Below are 10,704 nucleotides of genomic sequence, written 5' to 3'. Positions count from 1 at the left end.
TTCTGGTCTGGTCATGGATTGGGTATTTTTTCCCCAAAGATGTTCAGAACTGTTGAGGATAGAATTTTAAATTTTTAGACTCCAAAATGTCCTCATGTGCTTCTAAAAAATATGTCCACTATTACACAGATCGAAAGAACATGGTTGAGATTTGCCAACTTTGAAAACAACAAATATTCACATATAGAGATTTCCAGAGTGATGCACTAAAGTAATTAACTGCCCGTGGGAGACGCAGTAGGAAAAGGCTTGTCCTGGAAGCCCGGGTGGGGCACCAGGCCAATGGGAGAAGAAAATACCTTAACCATTCTGGGGGTTACTAGTCCTGACCTCTGGGGGCTATATCTGGTCAAGGGCACCCTGGGGAAAGGCTGGATTTCTAGCAGGTCTGGGCATGTGTATTTGTAATAAATACAAAGATTAAAGGTGACCAGGCTGATGGAGTGTAGTGCCCTGGATATACAACAGGGCATGATGCCCTCATAGAGAATCATTCCACTTTTATAGATGAGCAAAGTGAGGTTCAGAAAGGTTAAGCCACCCAGCTGGGAAGTGCTGAGCTGACGCTAAAGCCAGAAAAGCTGACAAGGATAAATGTGTTGACACCATACATACGGAGAGCCACCTTTCATATCAAGGAAACTGCCACTTTACAGAAGAATCTTGGCAAGGGGCATCTTTGCCATAAGAATATTTTAAAAACTAGATATGTTCCCAGCCTGTACCATAGCCCACGTTTTATGCACTAAATCTGCCCAAATGCATTAAATTAGTTAAAATGAATCATGTAAAAAACAAAAGACTATGGGATCATTCTTAGTCTTTCTGTAGTGCATGCAGGGCTGATCTAAGACCTTTGGGCACAGGAGCCATTCTGCCAAGGCGGTGCCCTGCAGGGTGTAATTGGGCAGAGGGGCCGGATGGAAGGGAAGAAGTTTCTTTAAGGCTAGGAGGGTCTGACTTCTCTTCCTGCTTGGAATGACTCATCTTTGATGTCGCCCAGCCAAATCCACCATGTGATTTACAATAAGGGGAGGGAACCACAGCTATTGCAATACTTATAGTTGGAAGTCTTTATTAAATGTACTGTTGGTTAAATGTAAATGGTATGTAAGTTAACAACCGGCATGGTAGCATACACACAAATGTGAAGCATCATAGAAGGCATGAATGCATAACATGCAATGCATACTTGATAAGGAGAGAAATCAGGATTCAGTGAGGATCCATCAGTCAAAGCCTCAAATCTAAAAGGATTGCAGAGCTAGGATGCAAACCCAGGACTGTCTGACTGTAAATCCTTTGCTCTTTCCACAGCCCCAGTGTGCCTCCCTCAGTCTTTCACATGTACACACACACACACACACACACATTAACCAGCTTGTTTTTGAAATTTGAGGGCACCAAGGAATCACCATAAAAAGCTCTCCATTTCTTCATTAGGCATTAAGGAGAGAACTTAGACCAACAATTCTTCAGGAGCAGAAGGTAGGTCTAAACTGACCATGTAGCCAAGTTGGAGACGCAGACAAGTGAAAGCTGAGCAACGCCGGGCCAGGGACAATAAGGGTAAGGGTGGAGGAGAGAAGGTGTCTGGGGCGGCGGAAATAGCCTCAGAGGAGCTGACTCTGAACTGAGCTTTGAAAGAGAGGAGGGATCACTGTGAGGAGTGGAGGTGGAATGGGACGGCAGAGGGAGAAGCAGCAGATGGAAAGCAGGGGGCAGTGGTAAGACTTTCATAGACACCCACACAAATGGTGCTGAGGCCTTGGGACTGAGTGAAACCACCTGGCAGAGGCTGCGTAAAAAGCAGCAATGACCATGAGAGCACTTTGGCTGGTTAAGGGCTCCACGTTCGCCCTGTATTTGTGGCTCCCTTTCCCTCCTCCCAGCAATGCTTGTTCTCCTTGACGGAGTCTGTGATTTCCATTGGAGCAAGTGAACCAGGGTAGCCAATCAGCACCTTTCATTCCTTTGGTGGCAATGATTGATTCCAGGGTGGACAGGTGACCTAAACTGGTCCTATCAAAATGAATCTCAGGTCCTCAGGAAATGAGGAAGCATGTAACATTGGGAGCTGCTAACATCTCCGGTGACGATAATGAAGATCAGCATTAGGATGAAACAGACATAGGTCTGGAAGAGCAGAGAAACTGAAGGAAACCCTGTCCTTGATGACAGCCCTGAGCCTCTGGCTTCAGCCTTACCTGAAGCCTGCACTGCCCGTGGGCTTTTCAAATGTGTGAGCCAATCAAGTGCCATTATTGTTCGAGCCGGTTGGAACTGGGCTTTCTCTTACAACTGAAAATGTCCCCCACTGGGTCCTTTTAGCATCATCCGTTCCTTAAAGGCAGGACCCCAGCCTGCATTTGCATCAGCTTCTGCATCTATTATATTGCGTATCTCAGAAGCACTGCTTTACCAGTATCTACAAAATGAATGAATGAATGATCACATCCACTCCCATCATGCCTCAAGAAGTGCTTTTTATAAGTAGAAAAAAACCACAAACTTAATTTTGATTGTGGACTCTGTGTCCTGTTACTAAGCAGATGCTTTTATACCCGGCACCTGAAACCTTCCCTCCTGTAGTATGTAGTGCAGTAACTCAGGAGGCGCATCCTGAGCCTCAGGCTCCAGCCTGGTGTGTGATGTACGGGGTTCAGTGCTGCTTCCAGTTCAGTGCCGCTTGTGGTGGACACGTGCTTCATCAGTGTAGAGCAGTGGTTCCCAACCAGGATGGTTTTGCACCATCACCTCCGTTCCCCAGGCCCCACCCCAACCCCAGGGATATTTGGCGATGTCTGAAGATATCGCTAAATTGTCACAACATGGTGTGTGTGGGGTTGATATTCGCATCTACTGGGTAGAGGCCAGGGGTGCTGCTAAACATCCTAAAATGCACAGGACATCCCCCATGACAAAGAATTATCTGGCTCAAAATATCAATAGTGATGAGGTTGAGAAACGCTGGTAAAATTCCCTTGGACTTCATTAAGAAGCAAACGTGGGAGAACCAATATGCATAATATCCACCTGTCTATACCCTAGGAATAGTCCCTGATGAGCGTCAGAAGCTTGTAACTCACCTCTTCATGGCCCTCCTTAGAACGTTCACAGCTAAGACAAAAGCAGAGAGCAGTTCCCTAAACTGGACACGAGAGGACAGGGATTTCCAAAGATAACATTCTGAGCAACGGCAGTGATTAAAAAAAAATGACAACAACAAAAAGCCAACCACATTCTTTTCTGGACCTGGCGAAGACTGCCCATTTGTAGAAATAAATGTGAATTGTGCATGCATATAAATGAAAATAGCTGTACATCTTTAAATTATGGGGCTGTGAAAAATCAGCCAAAGTTAGAACACACTTTCAGTGAATTGACTAACTGTTCAGGATAAAAGGTGGTTATGTTAGCTAGGTATTTCAGTTAAGTATATTTTGGTTGCAAGGAACATGCATTCCCCTTGAGCTGTCTAAACCCAAAAGAGGTTATTAGGAGGTTACTGGAGAGTTCCATGGACTACAAGCCAGAGTTGACAACCATACAGTGGTGTACTGAAGCTGGTTCATTCCTGCCTGTGACAGCCTGTTGTACACAATACTTCCCAGCTCCCTGTTCAGTGACTTCACTGTGGTAGCTTGGTATCAGCCATGGTGGGAGTATCTACACCACGGGGATCAGCAAACACTGGAAATCAGGTCTCTTTCACCTCGCCTTACCTTGCCCTTTGCTTCCTTTCCCTTCCCTTCCCTTCCCTTCCCTTCCCTTCCCTTCCCTTCTCTTCCAGCCGCTCCCTTCCCCTCCCCTTCCTCTCCCCCTTTTCTTCCCTTCACTTCCATTTTCTCTTTTGTAGGAGTTGGTTGTGTAAAAATTTACCAGCACATCACTACAACTGGGCCATGAGCAAGTGACAGGGTTTCACAGGGCTTCAACAGTGGAAAATTGTGAACATCCCCTAGAGTTCGGCCAACAGGACCCAGCTCCAACTACCACCAGACTCAAGAGTTTCTTCCTTCAAAGCTCTAAATTCCTGGAAAAGAAACCCAAATGGCACATCCACTCATGCTTCCAGCAGTTGTGCCTTGGGGTAGGTTTACTAGAGGGTGGATTATACCATGGGGCAGTTCTCGGTCTATTGTTGTGAGCTGAGTAGATGCCTCTGAAAGCATCCACTACATTCCACTTAGAGCTGGCTGGCTGTCAATCATTTCTTCCCACACATCTGAAATGTGTCCTGCTACCATAATCCAAAAACACTGTGCACTACTCTAGCACAGTCCTCTCCTAACAGCAGAACACAGAATCCACAGATAATGCCAGAGGGCCAGGCTTCTCAGAGTCTATTTTCTCCAGATAACAACCATTTCTCCTTTGGTTCCTCAGAGAGCCCATCTGACTAGTCTGCAATCTGTGAAATAAATAATAAATTTAGCTCACACCCAAACACACTATTGAGTCAACAGTGAGAGACAAGGAAGGGAGAGGGGAAAAAATTATGCTAACTCCTATTTAAAAGGAAATGATGTTATCTGCTCAAAGGGCATTTCCCTGCTCTGGAGTTCAGTGGGCCTGGGCAGCAAGTTTTCTGTCGAGTCTAGCCACAGTCTTCATCCATCACTGCAGTCTACTTCACACCCTTTGAACGATGTAAAATAAGAAATCCAGGGCAGGGCAACTTGCTTGCAACCCGGACCAGCTGGCAATCTTTCTCTTGTCCAGGGTCCCACTGGAAACTCACTGCTTTTACAGTTATCAGGCAAATGGGAGGCAGCTGGATACCCTCATGTGTGGAGTATTGTCTCAAAAATCCAAAGTAGCCCATAGGAGTTGTGCCTTTTTCTTAGTTGTAGGAGGCATAACGCACTGGCTCTTCAAATTTGGATGCACCCTGGAATTACCTGAAGGGCTAGCACTGATGCCTATTCTGACCCCAGAGATTCTGATTCAGTTGGAATGGTTGTGGGCATTCAGATTTTAAAATCCTTCCCAGGTAAAGAAGATTCTGGGAATATGATGGAGTGGGAACCACTGGGAATCTGTCTTCCCACCTAGACAATAAGTGCACTGGCAAAATCTGTCTGATGTAACTATTTTGGAACTGGAGTCTACTGAAGGCTTGGGTGGAAAACTAAGGTTAATTTCAGTCAATTTCAGCTCTTAGCACAGTAGCAGCTACCCGTTCCTCATTTGCAGCCATCTGGCAGGCAGCTGTGCATGTGTTCCTGGAGCAGCTTGCACGTATTGTAGCTTGTGGAAGCCAGGATGGGCCGAAAGGACCCTGTCCTCCAAATATTAGGAATCTGTGCTCTGATTGCCAGTTGCTGATTCTGATCACCAAGCTGCAGACAAAGAGGCAGGCAACCATTGTTGTTCACCTACCCTCAATGTTGCAAGCACCTTCCCCTCCAGTTGAAGTGACTTTCAGGGTATTTAAAGGACTAGCACCCTTTTTCTCTCCCTTCATTTTTCTCTTTTCCCCCTTTGGGACCAGATATTAAACACTAGGACATTAAAAAACAACTACATATGTGGGGAAAATTAGAAAGTGACCATGCAGGGAATTCCTTTTTTTTCTCTCTCCCTGGCCATCTTGGCGGCTGCTTTTGGCTGGGAGCTGTCCTGCACCTAAGATAGGAAGATGGTGGCCACAAAGAAGACAAAATGTTGCTGGAGTAGATAAACTCTAGGCTCCAACTTATTATGAAAAGTGGAAAGTATGTGCTGGGGGTACCAGCAGATGCTGAAGATGATCAGATAAAGCAAAGTAAAACTGGTCATCCTCATCAACAACTACTTAGCCTTGAGGAAATCTGAAATAGAGAACACCATGTTGGCCAAGACTGGTGTTCCTCACTACAGTGGCAATAATATCAAACAGGGCACAGTGTGTGGAAAATACCAAGTATGCATACTGGCTATCACTGATGCATACTGGATTCTGATATCATTAGAAGCATGCCAGAACAGACTGGTGTAAAGTAAATCATGCAAAATTTTTCTTTAATAAAACTGGCCATAGCTTGTTAAGAAAGAAAGAAGGGAAGAGAGAGAGAGAGAGAGAGAGAGAGAGAGAGAGAGAGAGAGAGAGAGAGAGAGAGAGAGAGAGAGAAAGAAAGAAAAGCAAGTGGCCATGCATGCCTTGGGAAAGGCCCAGAAAGACCTCAGAAGGCCTTAAGTTACACCTTAGGCTGATCCTTGGCACAGAGACAGCCTATAAAAATCAAAAGAGCAAAAACAATAAATGACAAAAAAACAGCTAACCCTGGTGAAGGGAGATAATTTGATTTCCAGAGTTATCATAGTATTAGATTCAAATGTAGAGTTTTCAATAACAACAAAAAAATCACATGGCATACAAAGAAACAGTAAAGTATGGCCCATTCAAAGGAAAAATAAATAAACAAACAGAAACTGTTCTTGGAAATGACCTGATGGCTGATATACTAGACAAAGACTTTAAAATAACTATCACACATGCTCCAAGAACTATAGGAGGATGTGGGGAAAGTCAATAAAACAATGTATAAACAAAATGGAAATATCAATAAAGAGTGAGGAAAACTAAAAAGAAATAAAAAGCATTTGTTGGAGGTGAAAATTACAATAACAAATGAAAAAATTCACTAGAGGGATTTAAATACAGGTTTGAGCAGGCAGAAGAAAGAATCAGTGAACTTGAAGAGAATACAGTGAAAATTATCAAGACTGAGGAACAGAAAAAAAAATGGAAGAGAAATGAACAGAGCATAAGAGACCTATTGAACACCCTTAACCTGAGAAACATACGTGTTAAGGGAGTCTCAGAATAAGAGAGAGAATATTTGAAGAAATAATGCCTGAAAACTTCCCAAGTTTAATGAAAGACATGAATATAAGCATGATGAACTCAAAGCGACCCACACCAAAACACATTATAATCCAACTTTTGAAAAAGAAAGACTCTTGAAAGTAGCAAGAGAGAAGTAGCTTTTCACACACAAGGGATCCTCATTGGCCGATTTCTCGTTGAAAACTTTGGAGGCCAGAGGGAGTCTTGCAAGGTGAAATGAAAGGATATTACACAGTAACTCAAGCCATATGGAGAAATAAAGATCTCGATAAAAGTAAATACATGGGCAACAATAAAAGCTAGTAATGTAACAATGGTTTACAACTCCACTTTTTTTCTACATTATTTAAGAGACATTTAAAAAATTTTTCTAGTCTAAAAGCTAGTATTATTAAAACTTTGATTTATAACTCCAAATTTTGTTTTCTACATAATTAAGAGGCTAATGCATTTAAAAGAATTAGTAGTTTTTACTTTGGGGCACACAATGTATAAAGGTGAATTTTGTGACATCAACAACCATAAAAGGTGGGGACAGAGCTATAAAGGAACAAAGTTTTGATATGTTATTGAACTTAAGCTGGTATAAATTCTAATTTGAGTGTTATAATTCAGGATGTTAAATATAATCCTCATGATGACTACGAAGACAATAGCTATAGAATATACACAAAAGGAAATGAGAAAGGTTTTTAAATATTTCACTACAAAAAAATAACTAAACTAAAAGAAGACAACAATGCAGGAAATAATGGACAAAAGAAGCTATAAAATATATAGAAAACAAATAACAAAATGACAGAAATAAGTCCCTCCTTAGCAGTAATTGCTTTATATGTAAATGAAAATAAAGGTGAAACCTTTATTCTCATGGAGTGGTTGGGATGACACAGTCATGTGAAAATATCTACCTGAATGATTAAAGAAATGTTTGTCTTTCTGTTCCCTTTTGTTTGCTTTCGTATTCTTGTGTCGACACCTTGTTTATTGTAACCATACTTTTTCAATCATAAGCCATCTCAAACCCTTTCTGAAAGTACATGGGCTTTAAAGCAAGTTTCTTAATATTATAATGCCGGTTCATGCCTCACAACCCTATTGGTCCAACCAAAGGGCATTGCATTCCCTGGTTTCTTCCTCTTTTTCCCTCCTCCAAAAGGTCCCCAATGTGGAGACACTCTCACAATGACAGAGTGTGAAAACTTCTGCATGTAGGTGGTGGTTAGGATGACTTCTGATTAGTTTAAGTGTAAATGGATTTTCATTTCCTCTCTGTTTCACACACAATGATTGACATCGATCTATGTTTCATTTCACAGACCTTTTCTTCTATAGCATTCAATCTATTTGTAAGCACATCCACTAACACTTTTATTTCAAATATAGTGCTTTTAAAGTTCTGGAATATCCATTTTTTAATAGCTTCTGTTTCTTTGTTCATTCATTTGGACCATGTTTTCCATTAAATTGTGAAATACTTTTATAAGAGCTGCTTTAAAGTCCTTGTTTACCACTTCCAACATCTGAGTTATATTGGATCCATTTTTCTTCACTATGGGTCACATATTCCTGTTTCCTGGCATGTCTAGTAACTTTAAAAATGTATACCTGACATTATGGATGACATGTTGTAGAGACTCTGGGTTCTGTTATTTTCCTCTGAAGAGTGTTGATTTTTTGTTTGAACAGATAGTTAACTGGGCTGGACTCAAATTCCAAACCCCATTTCTCCTTCAGAGGGCATCAGCTGAAATTTCTCAATTTTTATAGCCTTTCAGATGTTTCTATATCCTGGGGAAACTGCAGTCTTTCATATGCATGGACAGTTCAGTTGTCATCCAAGTTTTAGGTCAGAGTTTTTATGCAGATTTTGGGGCACACCTTTCTGTGTCTCCCCCTTGCTGGGATTTTCCCTATTATTTCTCAGCCTCTGCTAAAACTACCATCTCCTGCTATGACTCCCCAAGTCTTTCTATGTGATTTCCTCCCACCAAGCTCTGTGTAATAGGGGATAGCCTCAAATGGAAGGCTGTGTAAATGTGAATGTTACCCAGTACATTCCCCTCCTTTCAAGAAACAGCCTGTTTTTAGCCACACTACTTTGCCTTCAAATAGTTTTAACTTTTTTCTTTCTTTTAATTGCATCCAGAGCTTATGACTGTCATCCATGGGAGCATAAGTCTGGTATAACCTACTCTGCTGTAACCCAAAACAGATTCTAATTCTGTGTTAATTTAATTATCCTCTTCACTACCCCCTTTTGTCTTCTAGGAAAAATGGAAATCAACAGAAAATTTCTAATGTTGCTATGGATTTTTTTCCTCTATGGATCATGTATGGTACCTATTATTTCAGATAACTGTAAACCATTAGTGAATAGCAATAACTTCCTTAATTCATTTTCTTAATGGTGTCTTTTGATGAGCAGAGTTTTCTTATTTTGATGAAGTAAAATTTGTCACTTTTTAGTGGTTTCCTCTCATCTATGTTAGAGGCCTTTACTTGCAAGTCACAAAGTTATTCTCCCATGTTTTCCTCTAAAAGCTATGGATTTTGCTTTTATGCTTAGATTTATAATTCATTTTGAATTAACTTTTTGTGTGGTGTGAGATTCACACACAACAATACGGGTGAGTTGCAAAACCTTGGAGCGAAAAAAGTCAAATGTAAAGAGGGCACGCTGTACAATTCTATTCATGTGAACTTCTCCAGTGGGAATAACTCAGCTACAGTAATAGAGACCAGAACACTGGTTTCCTGGGTGGGGGAGGGTCGTGACTCAAAGGGGCACAAGACAAGTTACTGGGGTCGTGGAGATGTTCTGTGTCTTAATTAAAGTGGTTTTTACATACACATGTACATGTGAAACAAACCCAATAAAGTGTACAATTAAACTGTGTTTTACTTCATGTAAATTATATTTCGATTAAAAATGTGTTCTAAAGCTTTTTTTAAAATCCACAAGAAAAGAAAGTTAAATAACCCTATTTTTTAAAACAGTGGGACAAAATCCCGTCCCCTGGTAATGGCAAAGAGAATTTCCAGGCATAGTAGTTGTTATGATTGCAAGTGTCTAGTTCTTTCATCATCAAAAGAGAATCTGATGACATCATTCATAGAAGACTGAAATAATAAACACGTAAACTGGAGAGTGCCAAAGACCAATAGTAGGTTATCTGATTCATGAGTTTTCAAAGGTTTCAGAATTTCATGCTTGAAAACAGTCTGCTGTCTTAAGATTCTCCACATGTCTTCCTAACCCACTATCCTATAAATGTTAAGTCTTCAAGGGAGAAACTGTATAAAATTCCTACGTGATCTTAGGAAAACAAAAGGTAAGAGTTTGCCCTTAATTTCAACCAAATTAAGTAAGACACATCCAATTTCTTTTCTGTACCCAGTCTCATATCGCATAGATTAACTATCACAAAGGAGTTTTGTAAACTTTATGGCTAAAATTCCAAGGTCATGCACAAAAAAAATCTAAAAATGATAGTTTAGCCTCCAGTCAGTGCTCTGAATCAATGTTATATCCAAATACTTTTTAGAGGGGCATATATTGGGTTGTCGAAAAAGTCATGACACATTTTTGCATTGAAAAACAGAAAAAATACATCATGACTTTTCCGACAACCCAATATTTAATACGGTTATCAGTTCTAGCACCTATCTTGGAATGATCAACTTCATAACATTATTTAATTACAAATAATTAATACATTCCTTTATACGTATATGAGTCTTTGGAGTCCAAGTATTTTTTTTTTAAAGATTTTTACTGGGGAATTGGGGGGATGGGAACAGTGCTGGGGAATTGGGGAAGGGGAACAGACAAGTTGCTGTCGTTTTTTGTTCTTTAGTCTAGTTGT

General features: G+C 40.9%; 1 pseudogene; it reads left to right on the top strand.

Annotated features, from left to right (window-relative positions):
* The first annotated feature begins 3,792 nt into the window (after window positions 1–3,792).
* On the top strand, window positions 3,793–6,072 carry LOC109385717 (60S ribosomal protein L30-like; annotated as a pseudogene).
* The last annotated feature ends 4,632 nt before the right edge of the window (window positions 6,073–10,704 follow it).

This window comes from Hipposideros armiger, unplaced genomic scaffold (assembly GCF_001890085.2).
Source record: "Hipposideros armiger isolate ML-2016 unplaced genomic scaffold, ASM189008v1 scaffold_123, whole genome shotgun sequence".
NCBI classification, from domain to species: domain Eukaryota; kingdom Metazoa; phylum Chordata; class Mammalia; order Chiroptera; family Hipposideridae; genus Hipposideros; species Hipposideros armiger.
Note: the sequence above shows the minus strand (reverse complement) of the source record. Positions and strands in the feature narration are given on the sequence as shown.